Source organism: Megalops cyprinoides, chromosome 3, assembly GCF_013368585.1.
Source record: "Megalops cyprinoides isolate fMegCyp1 chromosome 3, fMegCyp1.pri, whole genome shotgun sequence".
Classification (NCBI taxonomy): Eukaryota; Metazoa; Chordata; class Actinopteri; order Elopiformes; family Megalopidae; genus Megalops; species Megalops cyprinoides.
This window is the reverse complement of record NC_050585.1, coordinates 11,801,918-11,827,524: the sequence shown is the minus strand read 5'-3', so window position 1 is coordinate 11,827,524 and position 25,607 is coordinate 11,801,918. Positions and strand designations below refer to the sequence as shown.

The 25,607-nt window shown below is 43.9% G+C and overlaps 1 protein-coding gene across 3 annotated transcripts in view; it reads right to left on the bottom strand.

Moving 5' to 3' along the window:
• Positions 1–24,760, bottom strand: part of srrm3 (serine/arginine repetitive matrix 3) — a 95,593-nt gene extending 70,833 nt beyond the window's left edge. Inside the window, exon 1 of one of the 3 annotated variants that reach the window (XM_036523489.1) lies at positions 24,604–24,760. The gene's annotated coding sequence lies outside the window, so the exon portion shown is untranslated. Of the gene's footprint in view, positions 1–2,306; positions 2,483–24,603 lie in introns of those variants that run through there. The other 2 variants (XM_036523487.1, XM_036523490.1) reach the window with 2 other exon arrangements.
• Between the last annotated feature and the right edge of the window lie 847 nt (positions 24,761–25,607).

Sequence of the window (25,607 nt, the reverse complement as noted above, 5' to 3'; positions counted from 1 at the left end):
GGCCGCTGCAGTGTCTGAAAGCCGCTGTCTGCTGGTGTGGCCATCTACAGCGGAACACAACCAAAAAAAATGTAGTGTGATATGTTGTGGATTTCCAGCTCCCTTTTTCATTTTGTGAATACAAGTGTTATTTTCACCCTTAGATTAGCTGTGAAAATAACTTTGAATGCTGAGAATAGAGAGGATAACAGGGACTGGGGATATTGAATTAGATCCTTACAGGCTGTAAGAATCTTCCGCAGAGTTGGATGAGATTAGGGAGTTATTTTGAAATGCGGCTGGTCGTGCAATCCTCCAACTCCACGAGGAAGCAGAAACGGCACAAGCAGGAAAGGAAATAATCTCTATTTGGCACCAGCGAAATCTTTTCACAACAGAATCTGTCTAGAAACACTGACACAGAAAAGAAATCCATGCAAATAGAAGCAGAAACAGTAAAAAGCAGACTCAGGAATTACAAATAACCAAACTGGTGGCCCCAAATTTATACACATCAACGGCACACATACTTAAAGGTGAGAAGCCTTTCTCGTCTTCCATCTTCCGAAAACAACTTCCTCTCCTTAGCTGATTGCTAATCAATACACCAAAAAAGCAGTCTGATGCCTAATAGTCCACACAATAAAAGACAAAGCCACTTCTACTTTAACATCAATACAACAAATTGCAGATGAGGAAGTGGTATTGCTTGCATTTCACTAGTGTCAGGGTGTGAGAGGTTATTAAAGGCAGTGGATTTTTTTTTCATGACCCCCCCAGTCCTCCGTCAGTCAGTCATCCAAGCCTCTCGCTCCTGTGCTTGTCAGCGGACGCGCCGTAAGCGGAGGAGGAGAGATGTGAGCAGAGTAGCGGATTGAGAACCGGAGCCCCGCGGCGATATCAGAGAGCGCCTGCTAGTCACAGGAAGGAGGGGACGCTGTGTTTCTTACCCCCTTGATTTTTTTTGTTGTTGTTTTTTTCCCCGCTGAGCGCTGCTGGGTCGGTGACAATGACAAGCCCACGACCAGCTGCCTCGGTCAGGCTGTGCATTGGGCCTTCCCCCCAGATTGCACTGCAGTCCACCCTGACTCTGCCGCAGAACCAGACAGACTGCCTCACAGAGACTTGGACCTCCAACGGCTTCCTGCATCATACAGCATGCAGACAGGCTAGATTTCCTGGATTTAATGGCTTTAATTGCATTTAACCATTAACAGTGCTGATCACCGGCAATTTCCAGTTAAATATATATAAATATATACAGCTATATATATACATTGTGTGGCTAGGGAAAACTCTAGATATTACAAACTCAAAATATCTAAACCAAGGAAGAAAAAAGACAAAGGGGTGTGTAGTGTTTTGTGAAAGAGTTTTTGAAACCGTACACTCACTCAATAAATTGAGCTCCACATTAATTGACTGAGCACTGCTGTCTTTTCAACACTCACGCTTTCATTCAAGCAGTGCCAGAGACAGCAAGACCCTAAGGAACGTTCTGCACACTTCTAGCTTAGCACTGCGCTGCTGAAAAGTAGATTTCTAGCAGCATTCAGTTCATAAACAACTGCCTTGGGATGCTTGGATTTATAATATCTCATCATTTATCTGCCTTCAGAGAGCCAAGGTATCTTCCAAAAAAAAAATTAAACTGGCACAGATCACAGTGGAAAGGAAGCGTCACTTGATATTGATCAAAAACAACCAAAGTACCCCTGAAAGGAAAAAGCAGAGTTCACATTATATTACTGTCATTTAACAGATGCTCTTATCCAGAGTGACTTACATGCTGTGGGTTACTGTTTTATCCACTTGTACAGCTGGATATTTACTAAGGCAACTGCAGGTTAGGTATCTTTTTCAAGGGTACAACAGCAGTGCCCTAGCAAATCAAATTAAAGTTACAAGCCAGTTACAAGACCCACCCCTTACCGCCCTGCCATACCGCTGTCCCTCCGTACAGTCTAGCCACACAAAGGCGAATGTTACATCCAGATAGCACAATCCCCGCGACAACAACGCAGTCCCTGAGCTTGGCAGCCTGTTCAAGGCTGTGTTGTGCAATGCTGCACTGTTCTGTGGGTTCATATCCAGACATATACCCCTCAGCCCCCTCCCCACGGGACATGAAATAATAATGTCCGTCTACATTTTTACTGCGCAGCGCCATGTGGAGCACCCGCTAAATTACATTATTAATCTGCCTGCCAGACGCATCTATCCAGGGCAACTTGCATAGTCTTGCACAGCTTGAGCGCTTCACGTTATCTATCGGCATAGCTGGATATTTACGTAAGCGATTTGGCTTTAAATTCCTCATGTCAAACCTGAGATGCGATCCCAAAATCCTCTGGTCGCAAGCCCGGGTCCCTCACCAGGATTCCACACTGCGTTGTCTGTGCTCTGGCCCTGTCCTTCAGCTTGTGTTCATGCGGCTCTACGGCGCTGGTAATTAGGGACGTCGTGTTTCAGAAAGTCCTCTCAGCGTTTTCTCTTTATTTACACCTCCCTTCGCCATCACGCTCTCTCTCGCTGACGTGACGAACGCAGATGCTCCTGGTACACGGTCTCCTGCAGACCCCGGTGGACCTGATCCAGCTGGACAAAAAAGCGGCCACAGAATTACAAAATGTACTAACGGCTGGAGGTGAAGGACATATGAATTCTACCACTGTGAAATTTATCATACCCATATGATCAGAATTATGAGCAAACCAGTATAACCTACGGCAAAATCCAATGAGACAGAACAAGGTTTACCCTTCCTCTTTATTGACTTTAGCCCGTTCGTTTACTTAGGTCACTAAGCTCACAGTAAGACCAAGCAGAATGGGAAGGGTGAAATTCTCATTACGAAGTCTCACCACACTTAATTAAACCTGTAGTTTTTTATGAATCAGTCTACTCCTATTCACAACGCCCTGATTTATTTATGGAGCACTTTGGATGAGAGCGAAAGATTATGGGTCTACGCAGCAGGACACCAGCCCCTCTATAGCAGCAGCCAGGCTTTAATTAAGCTTGCCACTTGATGGGTTTTCAGGTACCTGAGTATTTGCCTAATGCCTGGCCTGTATGGGGTGCTCATTTAGGATTTCGACCATGCTGCTAATGCAGAAAATCTTTTGTGACACAAATCAAAATTAGGGGCACAGGCCTTAACTGATTGCAAGTGTGCACATTTTCTCGATGGTTCTCAGGCGGAGGAAGCGCTGAGTACGGTTTCAACAGTGTGGGGCAAATCTGAAGCTCCTTCTCTGTCTCTGGTGACTTCTCGTCTGTACGGATGAAAATCGATGAGGGGCCAATAAATATTAAAATGGACCTAGGGCTGTCCTTGGAAAAATGATGTTTAGTTTACCTTGCATTCATCATTTAACATGTAGAGGGAACTGCAGCCCGAAATAATATTTTCAGTTAATATTACATTTTATGAAAAAAAGGAGGTGAAACAGAGAGCGGTCAAACATACCCAGCTCGAGCGGCTCAGTCAAGAAGGCATTTGTCTTCAGTGCAGGCTGAGCCCTACAGCCAGGGGTTCCAAACCAGACATGTCACCTGCTGACAATGACTGAGAATACACAGCAGCAGAACAAATTGGCTTCGTTCCGCCGGGGATGGGGGAGGGTAGGTTTGCCAGAGTCCCCTTCATTACACCACACTCTCTGCACTCTGCGACTGGTCGGACACCGAGGAGTTTCTCGGATTTAGCAACTGGAGTAGCACCTATCCTCCAATTAGCAACCACTTCACTGCAGTGCACTGTGGGACTTGCAGAGTGAAAAATAGCTTGTGACTGACTGTGACGGTGTATCGGAGGATTGTGCCTGTCTCGCTTCAGCATTCCTGCATGACTGTGAGGGTCACTGCGATGTGCAAGTAGCCATCCCTAAAAAGAGTTGCATAAAAAGGGAAAAAAAATGTACCAAGCACAGCACAAGCCAATGAACCTCATAAAGCAAGTTCATAAACACTTGTGGGGTCCAACCATGTACTTTCCCTGGGTTTTACTTTGGAATAAAACAACCCCATTCTCCCATTGAGATGGCATCCCACAGCCTCACTTCACTTCCTGAGCTCCTGCCTTTGGTTGCTCAGAACAGAGGTCATCTTTCAAGGACACCGACGCTTTTCCTCAGAGCGAGCTCAGGAGTGCGGGAATCTCACAGGGCTGTAATCTTCAGTTCACACAAGGGTGAATGCCTTTCTCCCGCGCGGCAGACCTCTGAGAGTTTACACAAAGCTGGACCTTGGCAATACTGCGCACACTCCCTTAGCTGCACAAAGGCTCCATTGAGACAAGGGCGGCTAACGAGTCCTTGCTGTGTGGCTGATTGTCATAAACAGAGGCGCAATCAAGGGGGATTCAGGCATCTCTCACCCCCGCTAAAGCGCCCAACCCCCCCCGCCCCCCAACCACCGGCCTATCCACCAGCAAACCCACATGGCTCCCCAAGGCTGCTGCGCAACCGAGCGATCTGGGGGATTATTTTCCTCTGCCGCAATCATCGGGGTTTATTTCCTCTTATCCTATTTGTCTTCCTCGGACCTGGAACACTGCACATGCAGGCCTCTTCTGGGGCGTTCTGCAACCCCCCCCCCCCCCCCCCACATCCTCACCTTGTCTTTTCCTCCCACTCTTATTGAAGCATTTCATCATCGGCCCCAGCAGGGCCGAATCCCTCCCGCGCCGATGGCAGCCCGAGCGAGCGCGAACGTGGAGCCGCGATGTCTGGCGGAAAGTGCGAACAGAACACGCGAGGGGGCGTCCCGCGATATCACAACGCGCGAGCAGGAGCGCTCAAGGTGCCCCCGTTGTAGGCGATCAAGATGTCAGCGCGTGACGGGGCACTCCTGGCCGTCAGCGGGAGGGCTGGGGGGGGGGACAGCAACCCCCACTACACAGGCGCATGGCGGCGTGAGGACACGTTCATTGCAACCCTCCCCCCACAGACAAATGGGTGTTGTGCAGGCAAATATGGCTTCAGTGATACTCACACTTCCAGGTGACATTTCACTGCAATGACAAAGAGCTGACTTCTAACACACAGCGGCCACCTATCTAAGCCAACCCATCTCTGAAGGTTGAAAAAGGACAGGTCCGTGACCGGGACTCCCTGTGGGGTATCGTATGTCGCCTCCAAGGTTAGACAGAAAACCCTGGAGATACCGGGGGTGACGCCAAATACTATAAGTGTCTTGTCAGAGGCGGGGAAATGATAAGAAAGTCAATACTGGGTCGCCGCAACAACCAGCTCTGCTGGAATATGTGCCGGGGTCCATTTCATTGCGCAGGAGGAACTGAGGTAACCTCACCCCTACTGCAATGGAGGCTGGGAGAAAAAAAGGGCCACACTGCATAAACAGAGGGCAAACTGAAGGAATTTGTTCAATCCTGCAATTACCAAGAAAATACCTCATGCTTACAATTGGCTGAAACAACGTCTGCTGTACATAGGGAACTGGGGTTGAGTGCCTTGCTCTCCTCTCTGGGTACCATGGTTGTGCCTCTGATGAGTCTAACGCTTCAACCATTTCATTACCCCTCGGCCCAAAATCCACCTCTCTGGATCTGAACCGCAGAAGAACAGACTCAAGAGGGAGTATGTGTGGTTAATCAAAGCAAACGGCGCTGCCCGAAACCTGCCTCTGATTTCGCGATCACGTTAATGGGCAGTCTTCGAAAGTCAGAAATCCCTCCGGGACTCACAGGGAGGACAGTCGGCAGCTCATCGCCAGAAGCCTTCACGCTGGGTTTTCTGTGTGTCCGTCTCTGTCCGGCCATCTGTTCCCGCTTCATTCGGCGGCCAAAGTCCCTGGTGAATTTTTGCTCACGGTTTTCCAGCTCATTTATAGATTGCACTGCTCAGCACTTAACGCCCCCCCAACCCTTTCCCCCACAACACCATTGTTCTAAGATGCACACCACTGGCACCAAGGTCTTACGCTCCTTCCCATACCCATGGTTATTTCTATTCAAGCTGCCCTAGAACATTTATCAGTACCATATACCATATACCTATATCATACTGTACTATACAGGGTATAAAACAGGCACTGTCTAAACCTAATGTAATCCAGTCTTATACCATATACCCCTATCATACTGTACTATACAGGGTCTAAAACAGGCACTGTCTAAACCTAATGTAATCCAGTCTATCTACCTACAGTCTTGAGATTATTAATGTAGCTATGTGCGCTGTGCGAACAATCACAATTTCTAAGCATGAATATAAGATTGATCTTTCCCTCTGCTGGAGTCTCTTTAAAGGTTTATGGAATGAGTAATAAACTACCGTAATTAGTCTTACAGTTCCACTGTTGTCATTATTCTCTTGCTAAGTCTTTTAAGGGTTTCTGTGAAAAATTCACTGTGACATTAAAGCTAAGTTCAATTCACTCTGGAAAATCCCTACAGTCAATGTGACAGAAAAATAAAGAAAATCCAACAGTTCACAGGGCAGCTGAGCCAGACTGCCCTTTCTGTGCAGCTTTCCTGGAAAAGAATCATCTGCAATGAAATTAAAAGATTTAAGCGAGAGTCCACAGCTTTTCAGTGAAAGCTGCGGAAGAGAACACAGTGTCATCCATGGCAGAAAACACAGCTGGCGATAACACTCCCTGGACACCTGGACACTGAACCCTACCAAGGCTCCCATTTTAGGGTCTGACGTCAGCAAGGTAGCATCGTGAGCAGAACGAGACTCTCGAAAGAGAAAGAGCTCCAATCATTGTTGTCACCTTTTTCGCTTTTCCTTCCCTCAGAAAACAATTGTTAAGGTCAAACCGGACACACTGGCCCACCCCCCACCCCCCCCCCCCCTTCTCTTGTTAAACCTCAGAGCTTCCCAACAGAAGCTGTCATTGTTGGGGACACAAAAGGTTTCCGCAGCGCCGTCTCTATTAACCAGCCCCAGCCGGTCACCGGTCCTCTATTGGGAGCAGGGGAGTGATTTCAGTCCGGCCGGGAAAGGTCGGCACGCCGCGCCGTGGCTCTGCCCTTCGGCTCCGCTTTGAGAGGAGGCCACCCGGAAACATCGTCCTGCATTCCTTCCCTCCTTCGTCCCCTCCCGTCTCCCTCCTGTGCTTGGGCTGACGGCTTCAGCAGTGGCGGGCCAGTGGCGAGAGAGCACCTTGCTCGTTCTACCGACCCAGGTGTACCGACCTGATCACTGAGATCGATCGACGCGCTTCCGTTTGGGGTCCTGCGAGACCCACGCTCGTGAGGGAGACATAAAGAAGGCGAGTGACCTAAATCTGGCATTCTGTTAAACCACGGTCTGAACGCTGAAGCAGAAACTAAGTGGATCCTCAACCCACTGAATAGGCAAAATGACACAGATACAGTTAAAGGGTACTGGACAGTTATGTAATGAAAGGCTAACCATTCCAATTCATTCCAGCTGGTAGTCAGTGTAGCTGTCAGGCATTGAAAGCTGCAAAAACACACTTAACTCCCAGCTTTTATCAGATGAAAATGTCTAAATGAAATCTTTTGCTTCATGGTTCACTGTATCACTGGAAATCAATGAGCTGTGCTTAGCACAATGCTGTGCCCAAACTGACCACTTATCTGTATAGGCTATCCTTTCTATAGCCCTATCATTATCCCCAATGACACTGCAGAGCCTAAATGTTGATCTCCACCAAGGCACAGACACGGTTTCCCTTTTGATAGCCATCATTTCACAGGACCTAACCATTTTCAATTCTCGCAGGACGGAGCCGCCGTGGAAGCAATAAAAACAAACATTCCCAATAAAGCAAATGCCAGCTAGAGGCCAAAACAATTCTCTTGTTTACATTCATTCTCCATCTCTGTGTTTCCCAGGCAGAGGAAAACGGCTTCTGCGGGTTCAGAACAGATTGCCTGGTTTAGCTGTGAAATCTCCAGGGATGTTTGTGTTTGATGGCCCCGATAGTGACAGCCAAACCGCTGTGTCGAGGAAAAAGGGAACCCACCTCAAACAGGTCTGAGAATGATGTCCTGTTTCATGTGAGCCAGTGGTCAACACTGACCTGTGCAAGAAAAGATTATCTATCTTTATGTAAAAACAAAAAAAAAAAAATACATACAAGATAATGCCATTGGGGAAATAGTGTAGGTGGGGGAGGGGCAGGACAGAGATCAAGGGATTTATTGCCATTTCTGGACAATGAATTATTCTGGCTCTGTAATGCATTTTTTATGAAACCATATTTTAAAATGAATTCACTTTTAAGTTCACTGGTTAACCTTATGAATTCCCAGTACATCCTTACAGAAAGATCTTGCCCCACAAGCTGGAATGTATAAGCAATAATCCAATTATCCCTGTCTCCACTTCCACCATCACACATTGTCATACTGGCGATCCAATGCCCAATAGGGTTATTTTTCCTACTCCACCGAGTCAACAACAAACCATCCAATGAAGGTAATGCCACACCCGTGTTTCAGGGTTAAAGGTCTCAATGAAAAAGTCCAGGATATCACAATAACCAATCACTGACAATTACTTTACCTGATGATCTATGGGGTGATGTATCATTACTTATCTGCTCCTCATAAATGACATTTTTGAAGTTTCATTAGCACAGTACTATTCCTTCAGTTAGCGCTGATCAGTTAAGTGCAGCAGTTGGCTGCCTATCTCTGGAACGACACCATTACTGATAAACAGGAATGTGGGTCTAGACACATTCCATATATTTATTCCAGCAGCTCAACAATTCAATTAATTCAAATTGTTTAGCATTACCAAGGTACAACATTAATTTTGAGTGAAGAATCTCCCAGGTTAGGTGTTTGACTTGACTATACCAATATGCTGTTTATGCATTTTTGTAATTACTGTTTTTTCACAAATTATGATGCATGCTAGTGACGCATTATATTATTCAATATCTAAACAGCGGAATGAAATAACCGAATGCAGCATGAAAAAATGTTCTCACTGAAAGATTTCTTTGGATACAGCTTTGAAAGTATGCTTTTCAGTTGATATGTGCAGGCTTATTAAGATTTCAAGGGCATTTCAGCTTTTAACACTAGCGTATTCTATTATAGCTGGCATGCTGTGGGAAACCTTATTCAGCGAGGCGTAAAACATGCCACTAACAAGACTTATTTTAGAAATGCTGCTATGAGTAATATCTGACCAAGGCTACAAACTAAGGGCTTGAATATGCATGTCAGCAAATAAGCTATACAGAGCCTGAGCCGAGGAATACTACAGCACTGCCGATGGAACACAGGAGTGTGACAATTCAGGCCAAACATCACTGACAGAACACCCACAGCACCGTCAAAATTACATTGCGTATATCAGATGGTGTGGCATTTCCCAGAGAGTGGCAATTTTCCTCTCAAAGAGCTGATCTTGAGGCCAGCCAAACCTGCAATTGGCCTTCACGGGAAAATTGGGGGCCACAGAGTATTTGCGTCGGGGAGCCGTGGCACCGAGGCGTGGGCGACTCGAATGGGCAGCAGGCGGAGCCAATGGAGAAGGATAGAGACATCCTCACTTTTGCGTCTTCCCGTTTGGAGACAACGGGCCCTCGAGAGGCCTGCCACTCACGGCCTATGAATCAGTGCAGTGTTTGTATAATTACAGTAATCCTTCAAATTATGCGGAGTAGAGAGACGGGAAGACAAACAACACCTCACTACGATCTGCGATGTTCAGGCAAACAAACGAATCCCCTATTGAAGTTCTGCCTGTATGTGCACAGTCATTCTCTCAGAGCGATGTTGTCACCAAATCGACGGCGTGTTCGCCGTCTGATTCACACTCATCACTTTTGTGTTTGACACCATTACTGAAGCTGACCGTACACTGTGGAGCTCTTCTTCGGGGTTTCCAAATGGTCAAGCTTCTTCAAGACTTCAGGATCTCTGTAACCACGATCCACTCCATACGTCTAAACATTTATCCTCTGGTGTCGCGTTCAAAGGTCCATCTGGTAGCATCTGGCTGCTTAGCCCTCGGTGGGCCAGGAGCTTTCATTCCAGTCAAGAATCTAGCCACCTTCATTCAACTAAACACTGCCTCATCTATACCAAATTACCGTCAATGACTTGCCCTGAGGGCACCCATTAACAAAGGAGGTTTGGAAATCTTGTTGGATTGTGGACCTTCAAGACTAGAGCTGAGGGGCACTATTGTAGCAGCATGCACGCCACAAGCTCATAAATTGACCTTTCCCTTGGAAACCTCCCAGAGGCTATGCTAATCATTCCTACCACCCACTCCTAAGATGCTTGCTGCCTCTGTTATTTGTTTGCTGAGCAGACACCTCAGTCCAGGGCAACCTTCATTGCTTACATTTTTTCTGCACATACAGCTGGATATTGACCCAGGTAATTCAGGTCAAGCACTTTGCTCAAGGGTACAACAGAGGTGCCTCACCTGGGAATAAAACCTGCAACCTCAGGGTTACAATCCCAGCTCCTAATTAGCATAACCAGCTGCAGGTTACGTATACTCAGAAATAGAAGTTGTTTGCAACATTAGTTTATGAGGAAGAGTAATACTCTTGTTGTAATGAGCTCTTTATTCATTCCCTATGTACTCCTATCTATTACACATGCCTGCTCTTTGAAAGGTGAACCATAACCAGGGTTCGAATTACGGGTTGAATTGGGGGGGTCTGACCCCCCCAATTAAGACTTGGACCCCCCCAACAGCAGTGGCAGGGGATGAGCTGGAAACAAAGGAATGCCCGACTACCACCTTTAAATCTATCATTACTTTCAACCTGTTACCCTTTATCCTCTTGATTAACAAAAAACAAATAATTCACAGATTATTCGACATCAATCACGTAATTTGAATAAATGCTCATGCTCGCAAAACACTGCATATTGTCTGAAACTTGTGTGCTATTGCGAAAGCTACAGCATGAGACTGTTTAATTAACAAGGATGGAAATTTGAATAATTAAGTGGCAAGTAATCCCAAAGCTGTCTCTTAAATGTTTCACATTATAGCTTTCTTGGGTTACAAAATTCAAATTACAAAACAGAGCTGAATGTCGTGAAATCGATTTAAATTACTGAGAATAAACGTTTAGGTTAGGTTGAGTGCAATGAACAATAACGTTTAGAACACAAACCTCACAAAAGCTGTGATGTGTCATGAGCATTTAACATAATTTAAATCAATAAATACCATCCTTGTTAATTCACGTTGTAGCTTTCACAAGCACACAAACGACAGACAATCTGCAGTGTTTCGTGAGCATAATCATTTATTCTAATTAAGCCATTGGTGTCGATTATTCTGTGAATTATTTGTTTTTGTTAATCAAGAGGATAAAGGGGAACAGGTTGAAAGTAATGATAGATTTAAAGGTGGTAGTCGGGCATTCCCTTGTTTCCAGCTCATCCCCTGCCACTGCTGTTGGGGGAGTCCAAGTCTTAATTAGGGGGGGTCAGACCCCCCCAGTTCCACCCGTAATTCGAACCCTGACCATAACCGTGCCCTGTGATGGACTGGAATATCTTCCCGTGCACATCTATTCTCTCATAGAACAGATCTCCCATCTATACTGCTGTTTAGATTTACAGAGATGTCTTGAATGTCTGCTTGTGCATTTGCTGGAAATTGCCCTTTACTGAAGTTCTCTCGGCTGCAAGTGCTGCAATGTATAAATATTACACATATCCAATCCATACATTTTATTCACACTTACATTGCCCTTTATGTGTTCTCTACTTTTTTTTTAAATCGATTTGTGTTGTGTATTTTTAACTTCCACTAACCAAGTCTGGCTATCCCCCTTCCCCTCCCCCCCTTCAGCCAGACATATAAATTATTTAACAGCAAATTGTTTCTATTTCTACACCGATAAGACAGAGGAATCAGGTAGTTTTTCTCATCCAATGAACAGTGCACATGCCCTCCCACAGCACAAACACAAACATACACAAATATGCGCCTGTTTAGTTATCTAATTATTCATCACCGTGGAGACAATGTTTCCTTGGCGAAGGTGTGAGAGCGGTGTCTGCTCTACCCTTTTTAAGATGGCTGGCACAAATGTGATTCATAACAATGGAAAAAGGAGAAGGAGAGCCGAGGCAAAACAAGATGCACACCCCCCCCCCCCCTTTTTTCTGGTAAGCCCTCCTCTATCATCATGGTTGTGTGCCCACTTTTCAGCTTATGATCTCTCTTTTGAATATCAGCTGTGTAAAGAAATCTGATTTGAATTTTCATAATACTGTAAGATGAAAAGCCATCAGTCAATAACGTTTCACACCTTTACGCTCCTGTCCTCTCCTACACTGCAACTTGTAATTTTGCTGTTCATAAGGAACCAATAAGGTTACCACTCTCTTGTTACACAGAATGAAGAAAATAAAACTGGGTCAGCTAAGCCATTTCAAAACAATAAAAGCATAAAGACAAACATTAAAGCCCAGAACAAGAGAAGCCAGTTCTGGAGTTGTTTTCCTATTTGGGCTGAAATAATTATCATCCCTGTGGTTTACATTACTGAGAACAACTAAAAAATTTAAAATGATCTGTTGACATTGGTTGCAGAAGCCGTGGGCTTTGATGAGAACCACTGACACCATTCATTCACTGTTATTAGCGTCCACTGCACCAGGGCAGCTGCACAAAGAGTGAGACTGCATCCTCTGCTCAAGACTCGGCACACAGGCAGGTATGTCACATTCACGGCGTCTGGTCACAGCCGAGGCGTGTTCCTTGTGACACCTCCGACATCACCGTGCCCCCTGTCCCCTCCCTCCTCGTGCTGCAAATCTTCTCTGGGTTTTGCTTACCCGCCACTGTAAAACACAGATTCATCATACGCAACCGTGCTGGACGATTGCCCGTTTGCAGTGGTGTTCATTTCACATCCAATTAAATATAACACAATGCGGCCATTTAAGTGATAATTAAACTAGTGAAACCAGGAAAGCTGATGCCCCTGTTGGTGAGGGCGGTGAGGAAATGAGCATGTTGCTGCTGTCACGTCCTCCTTCATCAGGGATGTAAAATGAGGAAACGACTGCACACCCCCCCCACCACCCCTCCCAAACAGACAATGCTCCCCACAAGTTGTCACAGGCCAACGGTGCACGGTGTCAGCTTGGCTGCGTTTATTTTACACGCAGATGGCTCAACGCCGTAATTCAGCAAGGGCCAGCTGTTCCTCCCCGAATGGCAGGTTGCTCCTTCGACTTGCCGTTCTTCTCACCTTCCGTCCCCGCCCCGAAACCCAACCCAGGAGCCCTCATTTGATCCCCCTTTATGTGCGTCCCGAAATCAGACACTCCGCTGTTACATTATTCAGTGGTTATTCAGAGGAGCATCCAAAGCCGCCCCAGTGCTTTAAAGTCAAAGGGAGAGGGATTTTAGAGGCGTTATGCTTGGCATCGTGAATGGGCTGCCGTTACCTTCACCGCGCACAGCCTAACACCGGATGGGAAAAAAAGTGTTCACTACCCAGCAGTGATAATTTCTGTTCATCGCCTCCAAGAAAGGCAGAGGAGATCCAGCGCGCCGACAGGCTCGGACCGGTCATGCAAACAAGCAGAGATCGGCGAAACACACAGGCCTATCTGTGAAGAGGGTGGTCCCTTTTCACCACCGATTCTGTGTCTCAAAGTTATCAGAGATCAAAAGATCATTACCGCAATGCTGCTCTCCCGCTCCCTCTCCCCCTCTCCCTCTGCCACCCTCCCCCCTCCCCCTCTCCTTCTCTCTCTCTCTCTCTCTCTCTGTTTTTGGGAACTTCAAAGCCACTCTGAAGTTAAGAGAGCGAGTGAGGGACAGAGAAGAAGAAGTGATGGATGAAGAGCAGATCCCTGGAGATACGGCAGTGTTACACCAGGATAGGCTGGATTGTACACAGCCTAAATTGTGCTCCACTAAAAGGGCACGCGTGCCCGTGAATACCCAACCTTTCATCTGGGTTTCAAACGGATGTCACGATCCTTCCTGTCAAAAAGCTGATTCATTTCATCTCTGTTTTTTGTTGACCTGAATAATGCAGTTTCATCGAATTCCATAATCAAAAAGGGCATGATAATTTTATGATAATCTAGGACAGCTCTAAAAAGCTTCGGTAAACTTCTCTGGAGAGATGTACAAAGGAAATTTCTTATAATTTATTCAAATTATGAATAATGCTGCTGATAAATATGAACAACAACAGATTTTAGTCTATTTAACAATAGAAACTGCAAACAGATTACTTAAGAAAAAATACAGAAAAATAATCACAAGTCAATTAAGTGGTGCATATATTAGCACATCATCTAAAATTCAAGTAAATTAGCTCGTAAATAATTTAAACTAATCTTGATTTAAGTTTTATATCACATTTATTTTCTACCACTGTTGATAATTCCATCAAACAGAAAAAAACATGCCCACAGTCTCTGAAACAAACCCTTGACAAAAGAACAATCTTTAAAAAGGAGAATAAGAAACCAAAGAAGTACTTGAAAAGGAGAGATCAGCTCAGTATATCAAAACTCATTTGTGAATTTTAAAGAGCAAAGAGGATTCCTCTTCTATGAAACTTGCGTAACTACCTCCATTCATAACCTCACAACAAAAGACTCATCGGAGTGAATGTCATGAACCTTCATATAATAAAACAAAACCAAGCCCCAACATTTCACTATAGACTAAGACTATACACGTTTTGTATCTAAGACTATACACATTTTGTACAACTGTTTATGACCGGAGTTAAGATGTTCTAATGAAGGAAGAATGAAAGATACAGGGTCTCGATGTATGTCAACTTATTTACGGCACAGTGCAGAATCTCACTGCATTTCATTGCTGGAGGCAGCAGGTGAACTTCTTCAAAACCTCAAAAAAATCCAACATTAAATTGCATCCCAGAGAGACAAGGAAACACAGAAGCATCTTAAGTTTTTCGACTTCAGTGGTACACAAAGGGAAAATGCAGTTATGCCCGGGAGAGGGGGAAATGTCATTAGCAGGTCTGGGCTCCTTTTCATTTGTTCACAGCCTGAGCAACGGCATGTCACATAAGGTAACACCATTTAACAATTAGCCATTTAGCTGGGTGTCAGAGGATAAAGTACACGGCTGCATTGACTTTCAGTCAGTGGTTTCAAATAACACGACCTTTCAAAAAATACACAGGTGGACAAGTATAATGCCATAAATATTGGCAAAACAAACAGTAGCCTGCCTCCTCTGAAGCATAAGAATGCGGTCCTCAGAGAGACAGTGAGTTTGCCATCAGCACATTGGGTTTGCTCCTGGAAGCCCCAAAGAGCATAAGAGATGAGAACAATTTGCGGCACTTGATAATAAATATGTATTGCTGCCAAGAGAGAGCGCATCGAAAAGCAATTAATCATTTAACAAGGAATGTGAGATAAGGCTACACGTACTGCACACAGCACAAGCAATGTCATTTCGTACTACTGTGACAGTGTAAAGCAAGTGAGACTTTACACTTTAAAGGATTAAAAACTTCCCTCTGAAGACGTGCATACGGTGAGTGAGCAGTGTAAAAGCAGGCACCCCTTTGGAGTGCATGGAGGCAGTGAGAAGAGGGAACCGGGGAAGGCATACGTTCTCCCATCTGCTTGGAGTGAGGTCTCAAGCCTCCTTCGTGCCCAGTGCAGGAAATCTACCCACATACGGCATCGAAGCACACTGCTCACCGGTGCCCACCACACGGAAACGGAGTATCAAAAGGCGCCTGCCAATCCAATCACCACAACCCCTCTTCCTTTGATGAATTACCGAGGTAGCGATGAAGATTATCACTAAACTGATTGTGCATGCATAAAAGGGGGGGCTGCGTGAAATATTGACGCGCTTTAATAAGGAAATAGAGGCGTGTTAATTTGGCTGTCAGCTCTCTCTCCGACGAAGACTCCGGCTCAGGGGACACATACCGAGTCTTTGAACCTGCCACAGCTGCACAGAGCTGATTCATGTTTAGCAACCGAGCGGAATAGTACAGATGACTGCCAAAAAGAGAGCTTAACTTTACTGATAGGAATTCTGATTGCAGGCCTTTCATCATAATTACAGAATAGGCCTCTCGCTGGCTGTGCCGCTATGCGCCGTGTGAGCGGGGATCAAAGGAGCGAGCGAACGGGCGGGCGAGCGGGTGAGAGAGGGGTTCGAACGTCCCACGCTGTCCTTCCTGCCTTATGGTGACAGCAGGACGCATGTGGGAGCGCACTGCAAGATCGCAAGATGACAGGAGCATCTCCTCACACTGTCCTTAGGCGGACGCTGGAATTCGTCTGAGATGACTTCCTGTACCGCTCTTCCGCACCTCCCACGTCAAATAGGGCTAGTTACCCCTTACGTTCCCCGTTCGCATTTTTGCATGAAAATGCAGTCAGCCGTCTGAGGATGTGAGGGGAAAGCTGTGTTGTATCATTCGTTGGTGGTGCTTCCTCAACCCCCCCGTAAGTCTTTGCCCCCTGAAGTACCATTCATATTTCAGGGAAACTGCCACTGGAGGAAGCAGGACAGGGGGAAGAGAACAAAGAAATGAGATTTGGTGGGACATGTGAAAGCCAGTTTACCACAGAGGGGGAAAAAAGTGTCATTGCGCAATTCCACTGCAGCACTACATAGCAGACCTCATTTGCTTACATGCGGTGGAAGGGTGAGGAAGCACACAACTAATAAACCTGCCTCCCTGGGTGACAGCACATGCCACATATGCGCACTAGATTCCACACCTCTTACATGCTGCTCCCCCACGCACACATGTGCATCCTGATCCAAGGGTACAGCTTGAGTTTCTCACTCAGGGTGCGAACATGCACCCATATGGTCCCAGTTCCCCCCTCACAGCTTACTCCTACTGCACACTCCTGCCCGCGCATTTCATACCATCTCAGTGACAGAACACTACAACTCTGTGGCAACCTTCCATTAATGCCCAAGTGCTATACAATAAACAACCAGATCAGACTACAGTCTTATCATCCTGTCTGGCTGCTGGCCGCCAGCAGCGCCGAGGAGTGCGCACTGACGGCCAAACGCTGGAGCAGAGAGAGGAGAGGGCCCGGGGGACATCCTGAGCAGTCGAAACCCTTCATCCAAACATTAGAAAGGTCCCTCAATATCATTCACTCCAACACTAGCCAGCTGAAATGAATGACCTTCACACCGGATGACCCATCTGCGGTGAGACGTATTTCGGTGCATCTCACCCCTCAGATGAGATGCTGCGACACATTATGCATCGTGCACTCCACAGCATGGGCGCGCGCATCGCAGCATCCGCTGCATTAAAAGCCATGAGGACAAAAACTGATACACCGAGAGACTGCAAACGGCATACTGAAAGGAAGGGAATTTGTTCCGAAAGACCTTGTTCCGTGTACTCTCTTTTACATTGAATAAGCCGAGGCGTGATGCACAAGCATCTTTACTGAATGAGTGGAATTGCCTCCACAAATCGTTTCGTTCCCTCAAGGGCGGTGATCCATTTGCTTCATCCATTCGTTTGTCACAATCCAACAGTGCACCCATACACATCGCACACAATGTATGTCTTAAAAACACTGTTCAAATTTAACACCTGTGAAACAGTTGAGCTCAGGACAGAAACGTCTGCACATGGCTTGCGCTGGTCTACTACGAGATCTGATTGCTACGACTCTGAGGAATAAAATTATTGGGGGCCAACTTTTTGTGACGGCGATGTCGAATCAGACAATTATAAAACATATTCTCACAAGCAGCTATTCCCAGAGGTAGTCACATGACAACACACACACCCAAACGCTAATGAGCTCCATCACCCCTTGCAGCCTGCTAACTGTATTCTCAAACAGATTTGTGTTTGGGAACAGATGTGTGAACCAAGAACATTTTACCCCTTGCATGGTGAGGATGTTGATGTTTTAGATGGATCTGCTGAAGGATCAGTGTTGGTCTGTTAGTCCCTGGGAGATTTCCCTTCAGTAAGGCTCTCTTTATTTAGCTTTTTTTAAATGAATAAAAAGGGTTGTAACAGCTGCTGCCAATGACAAATTGCAGTGAATACTGCAACAAATAACCAAGCTACCTTGTAAGTGGCAGTAAGGGTAAACAACAGCCATAAATTACAGTAAATTTAATCAACGCCACAGCACTTCAGTTCTGGTTCACTTGAAATTCAAGTGAATTCAAGTTCAGTCGCAAGGCTTTCATGGGCACACCGCAGTCTTGAATCATACTGGGATGTAGGGTCATTTTAAACACAACATGCAGTCACCACATTGTTTCATTTACGGTTTTCTCCTTTTTTACATTGTAGAGTGGGGGTTGGGAAAGAGCTGCTCTGCCTCAGCACAGAGACATTACTGTATTGCGAAAGGATACTGAGCTCAACCCTGCCCTTCCCTCCACTTTCACTGAGTGAATCCTCCATGCTTTAGCCTATTTCAACCAAGTTATATTAAATCCATGGAGCCCCCTTTGCAGATCTGCGCAATCCATGTATCATTATGCTTAACTTGTCTTACCTCATACTGTCCTTAGCCGGAGCATCCCACTACTGACACCAGTTGTAGCATTGAGCAGTAGCTCACATCGTTTAAAGAAGGAAGTTAACAGACAACAGGAGCACATTCACACCTGCCCTACAACCTTCACCATCTCCTGGGGTTGGGCGACATGGTGAAAACAACAGAAGTTGGCTGGGTCGGCCCTTTTGAGAATGCACAAAATCGTCCTCCCTGGATAGTTTTATTTCCATAGAAGCAGTGCATGCCTACCTCACTCTGTCTTTTCTCTCAGCTGAAGTTTAACTGAATTAATTTTCCTTCACAGGATAATAGCCCACTTTTATGACACTCTGTAGGGAGCTCAACAACAAATGTCTGCCTCTCTGTTCATCCTGTCATCCCTAAATGAAAATAGTAATTTGGGTCTTCTTTCTCTAGGCCCTGCCCATTTGGCTAACCAGCCAGTAATTACCCCTTCCGCTCTCCCTCTGCAACCAGAAAAAGAGAAGAGGGGAGTAATGCCTCTTGATGGTGCCACCTCCTTGGAACTGAAAGGTGATCAATGCAACTGACTGAAGTATTAGCACAGATGGCTAACTGGTCAGGGCTAGGTTGACCATTATATGATCAAGTATCACATACACTTGATGCATTGTATGGAATATTACAGCAATGTCAATGTAAAAAAAAAAATCCACTGTAAAACAATTCTGTGTGTTACATGACTGTACATGACTGGAAATTACATGTAAGTCTCTGCTATACCATTTACTGCAAACACAATGATACTAATCAACTAAAAAAGATATCATCCATATTTACATAAACCAAAATAAACACTTGATGATAAAAATAACTCACATAATTCATGGAGAGGACCTGGAGGTTTTCTCCACTTGTTGTCTTCTACGTATTTTAATCCTTCAGCATTAAGAGGTCGATATAGCCTCATTTTCAAGTCACTAGTTAAATAATTATCCCGTTGAGGTACCTCAATCATCTCAATTAATTGTTGAATTACCATAAATTAAGATCATGGGAAGACTGGTAGCTATCTGTATGTCGCATCTGTCACATGTCAGATTCAGTTGTATTCTTTAGCACAGAAGATAACTCATCAAAAACTCAAAATGTTGACCAGAAACTTATAGAATAGTCTTTCTTTGTTTCAGTGGGTATAGGAAAATGCTGACTTCAGACCATTTGTGCAATAACATGATAATCTAGATCAGCGTGGAAAAAATCTGAGCAGGAAGACATGAAATAAATAAAAACACAGTCATGTGAATGTCAGGTTTACAGTTTAGCTTTCAAAAGTACAGTGTTCTAAATTCTGTGGTCACATTTAATTACTGTCAGGTGTTTATATGGTCTTATCTTTCATGGATTTATGATACGATTTGGAAAGCTGTCCATATAAAGAAACACTTCTCTAAGCATTGAGAATATTAACCACTGACAACTATCATTTAGCCTTCCGGTTTAGACTGCTGTTTTTTTTGCCAGTAATTTCATCTCAGAATTTATTCAAAGATGTTCTGCTGCCATCTTCATTTACATAAACGTAGTAATTGTCCAGATTGAATTTTCAGTCCTCATCAGAGTCGAGAAAACAATGTATTGTTTCTGAATCCAAACTGCAAATTTGTAGTGGGGAAAAAAAAATCTTTACAGTCTTAAGAAACCTGTGAGCTGTTTGACTAAAATGGCTTTTCTTCAGTTAACTGGGATTATAACTTTGTGGTAGTTTTTCTGCAACCTTGCTGAACGTTTATATTGGTGGGTTACTGTTCTGTCTATGCAGTATATTTACTCTGTCAGTTTTTGATATTCATTTGTCAACTCCTCAACTTTATTGTAGGTTAGCAAGGTGTCAAGGTATGCCTTGAACACGTAGCTCGCATTTTCTCACACAAAGTGACTTCAAATGCATTTAAGCATTCCACAATTCCAGCTGTCGCTGAGAAGTAATTCAAGGACTTCAGAGACACACTGTATCAGCCTGAATTACCCCCAAATAAGCCGTAAATACTCGTCCTTACAGAACAAACAAAAATATGCAAAACATAGTAACCTGTCTCTTCTGTTGATTTGTCAGTGACTACGCTGTCAGATGCTTTGATCAGTTCTTTGATTGTGATTTCATGCAAGTCAGCAGTCCATGGCAGACGCAATCTGTGAAGTTGACTGGTGGATGAAAATGCCCCGCCGTCTATTACGTGCTTTTTAGAAGTGCGTGTAATTTCGGCTGATCCGCTTTTTCAAGGGGAAGTTTGGCCAAGCTGAACACATCTGTCAGATCATGAATGACATCCCTCTTTTCCCCTGCTTTTTTTTTCAGGTGTCAATCTCAGACTTTGCAGACTCAGGTATGCAGTATAAAAGTCAGATACTGTTGCACTAGCTCACTCAAAGAAATCATTCTTGATTTTGATCATACATCAATGTTTTGTTTCCTCCTCCCTTACACATGTTGATTTTTTTTGGTTGATTTGGTTGATTGAACTCCTTACTGTTGCATTTATACAAACGGTACCTGTACAACTATTTGCAAGCATATATTGATTGCTCCTAGATACTGTAGGTGTGACTAGAGAACCTACGGGAAAACCCTGGTCAAAAGCCCTGAAGACTAAATGGTGAATAAAACTGCAGGTCCAAATTATGGGTTATCGTTGTGATGACAAATGATCACCTAATAGTCGATGAACTTTGTGTTGCTAAGATGCACAGCTATCACTAGCCGGTGTGGCAGTACATAACTACAGCCTTTCCAAGACACAACACCTGTGCATTGCAAGGACATCTGTCTTTATTCACAATATGACGGAGATAATATCATAATCATAATATCATAACAGCTAGCTGTACGATTTGTTAGCCAGATTAAGTCAGCGCTCTAAGATAACGATATCATATTTTTAAAATCATGTTACCACACGGTTTGTCAGTAATATATATTACACATTTACTACATCTAATGTTATATTTTAATCTTTGTAGTACTGTGTAGAGCAAATCCAGACTGTTCAAATAATGAATTTCAATCCAGAAAATAAAAGGGTCAGATTTATTCACATCCATTCAGTTAGTATTTTCTAAATCATCTTTCTGGATTTCACTGACAAAATGCCCCCCCCCCCCCCCACCCCCTTTTCAGTTTTGTTTTGTTAAATACTTTCTCAAACCAGAGTTCAAACCAGAGGGAACGAGGATTTTTTTTTTACCAAAATGTCTTAGTATGTGTTGGAGTTCATAACTCCTTCTATTTTACCAAAGATTCCAGGAACCATAAAGGCAGAACAATCCCAAAACACGCCCCCCACCATATGTCACAGTAGGCAGTAGGTTCTTTCTCAACATACAGTAAGCACCACCTTTATATGTCAAACATGAAAATGATAAACACAAACAAAGCTTAATTTTTATCTGACATTTCATCTGACCATGACACATGCTTACAGTGGTCATTCCAACGTAGCTTGGCAAACTCAAGATGCCTCTTTTTGCAGCTTGCCTTTAAATGAGACTTGTTCTTTGCACGCCACCCACAGATGGAACATTCAGGCATTTCACCTCAAATGGTTCATCTTGACACTTTGCAACCTGATGATGCAAGTTTGTTTAGGCAATCACTGACTGTTGCCTTTGGTAGCAAAATATATTTGTGTCCTCTTTCTGGAAGGGTTGCTACTACACAAGTAACTTTAAATTTCTTTATAAGGAACGCTACAGTGGAAAGTGGTTAAAGCCATCTTGCAGCTTGTGAAGGTCAATGACCAAATATCTGCAGTCTTCAAAGAGCTCTCTGGTCTTATAACCACGGAAATGCAGGCTAATGACAAATCCCGTCTGTGTGTTATGTTCTTGTACACTACAAGCAAACAGGAAGCCTTTGGATGCTTCTACATTTCCAAACTTTTCCAGTGAACATCCAATAAGTAAAATGTTGGTGTAGATTTTTACTGTTGGATTTTGTTTTAAAGATTATGTTGATTACATTGATCGTTGGTGAATAATATAAACTCGCACTGTGCAATGCTATTGAGATTAAGGTACAAGTTTTTGTGAATTTGTTCCTACATGAATTCCATGTTTCTATATGAGCTATTGTTTTTCTTTTATACCACGTTTTATCAGCGGTATGAATAAATATGAATGGCACTGTGTGTGTGTGTGAGTGTGTGTGTGTGTGTGTCTGCAATTCTCTGTGACACACATTGTGTTAAATAGAAGCTAAGACTGTTTTCAAAGTTTGTATGTATAACTGAACACCAAGCAAACTGATTTTAATAAAGCCTGCCAAAATATTAACCCTATTGTACTGTATTTTTTATATTTACTCTTTAGATCTGATTTAGATTTAGAAAAAAAAATCATTGGATCTTGATCTTGGCCTTGAAATGGATGAGAAAAGACACCACTAAACATTAGGTTTTACTATCAAGTTTGGCTTCATGTTTACTGTAAGTGTGTGGTGTGATACTGCACTCCACAAACTGAAATGATGCTCACTAAAACAAATGTATCTGCCTTAGGTGATGACAATCAATGCGATGGATAGATTGCTCTCAAAAAGTCACTTTCACAAGTCTCCATATTCACGAAGGGAATAAGATCATTACAGACTGTGTCACACCAGTTGATAATGAGGAATCATTACTGTTCTGCAGGACTATAGAAAAGTCAAGGGAATGGACTCTGGCAGGATCAATTCCATCTTGCTGCAGGATGCGCAAAGCCACCCTGAGAGAGGACTAACTTATGTAGCTTCTAATGTAGTTTCTAATGTAGCTGGCCTCTTACCTAATTGTCACTAATATGAATGTAAGCAATGTTAGGCAGCTCCAGCTGTAATGTACACCAACATTTAAATATTCAGTGCAAACGAAATATCTAAATATGTACATTATTTCAAGGTTATCTTAAATTGTCTTGTAGACACTCCATAATTATTGTTCATACCGAAAGGTCACAAGTGTAATAAAACCAAACGCGACTGAATTACATGAATGAAATCCATATGCAATGAAAAGCTGTAAATATGTTGTGTTATATGTCAAAAGAGGGATAACAAACCAACTGTCGTTTTAACATTGCTGAAAATGAAAGCAACACATTGCGCAATGCTATGACAACATTCAAAGTGGCAAAACACTTCTGTTTGTCTCGATCGCGGTGTAATTATTTGTATATAATTCTTTATTTCAATTTGCATACATATGGTATTTCAAGGTTTTCACAACCTTGGCACATGCGGTGTAGAAAGTTTCATCGCGGTTTTCAAACTAATGGAAATAATACAGCGTCCATTTTATGCAACATGAGACGGACCTATAAAAATATTACCACGTTAATGTGCTTTATACGCATATGGCCTGTATGAAGCGAGGAAACTGCAATAAACTATGAACTGGAGCGCGACCCAGATAAATCGCATTGGCATTCCGGAGATTTGAAGTGCATCCCCGCTCTCCGGGTTATTGGCAGTTTTGCTGTGCTGCCTCGGGGACTGACAATGACACTGGCGACGACTCATTTTCCGTAAAAGCTATTGCGACATTTACGACACCATCCCAGAATCTCAAGATATATGGCAGATGAGCGAACGAATGCATACTAAAAAAGTAATGCTTTAAACTCTGAGTCATCCTATTGCTCGAGTCGTATTGCATTTCTATTCCATGTTGACGTTCGTGTACTTTAAATATAAATTAAACATTTTAGTTGTATTCTTTGTTATGCTTGTTTTACAATTAATTCGTGTGGGTAATTACAGCTAAATTTATGCAATACATGAGCATATTAATGAAAACTACGGAATGGCTTATCCGAGCATTGCCTACTGGAAATTGTTACCATACATTAAAAACGAAGTGCTGAACAGAGATGAGTATAGTACGTCTACCTGAGAAATTATCTTTCTCAAAGCATCGCTATCATATTGGTTTCCATTCGTCGAGTGATCCGCAAATATTCTCAAAGCAACATAAACATTTCTGCATCGCAGTAGCCTAATGCAAGATAGAGCTGTGGACAATAACATGCTAATCGGGTTTGTTTTAGCTCACGTTAGCCTGCTAGCTACCTAGCTAGCTATTCTGATTCAAGTGCCCCGCTGTCGCTAACTTATTGCTGATCCCATTCAGGAGCTCTTCAGTCGATCTTACCTGTTTCTGTCTCGAAGACGAGCTGAGTTGATACGGTGTCCCGCTTAATGTAACAAAAAATATTGTTTCGGTTACTGTTGGTGAGCGGTAGTTTCGTCTCCGTCTATGCTCCGACCCCGGATTCCCAAGATGTGCTCTACTCTCTTTCGCCTCAGTGCTGAAGTGCTGGACAGCGCATTAAACAGCAGCGATGTCAATAATAGAGGGCGGTGTGCCCAACATATTAAACACCACCCTCTGCAGTATCGGAGGCGTCCTTGCATCTCTTTTAGGCTACCGAAAAACGCCACCGCTTCCACGCAGTTCAGAGGCTGTCTTGATTTGACATTAGGCTCATGCCAGACTACATAAAACTCACTACTAGGACTTAGCTGGCTTTTTTTTTCTTATTACACAGGCTAATAATGTAGGGACATTGGGAGCTGTTGGGCGAGAGTGAAATAAGCGATCGGAGAAACGGACGGAAACTTTTTCGACGAACTAAAACAGTTTTTCTTCACCTTTTGTTCCACTGTCCATAACTGACAAAAGCCTGTGGCACACCACTATCTCGCCCAACCAGCAAAACTTCAACCGCCCCAAGACTGCCCATCATTAGGGCTGTATCTTATAAATAGCACTTACTTTTTAATATGAAACTTTGGTAGAGCTTTATAGCCTAGTGTGGACCGACACTGACAGGCCAACACGGTCCAAATACACAATTTCTTAAATTTAAATGGATTGCATTTCATTTTATTGACAGTAATTTTCCACCGCGCTCTGGTTGTCTCTGGAGGCCCACGGATTGAATAATCCCGAAGTCGATCTGTTATATAGTTATAGCTGTTGGCTATAATGGCTGGTCTGCAAGGATCCCTGCGCAGGTGCTACTTTATCCCATGTTTTGCTGATGCTGGAAGTTAAGCAAGGCCACAATATGACAACTGCAAATTACAGTGCACTATGAAAATACAGGTGTTTTTTAGACAAACATATCATGCTGCTTTGCGTTGCAATTTGGA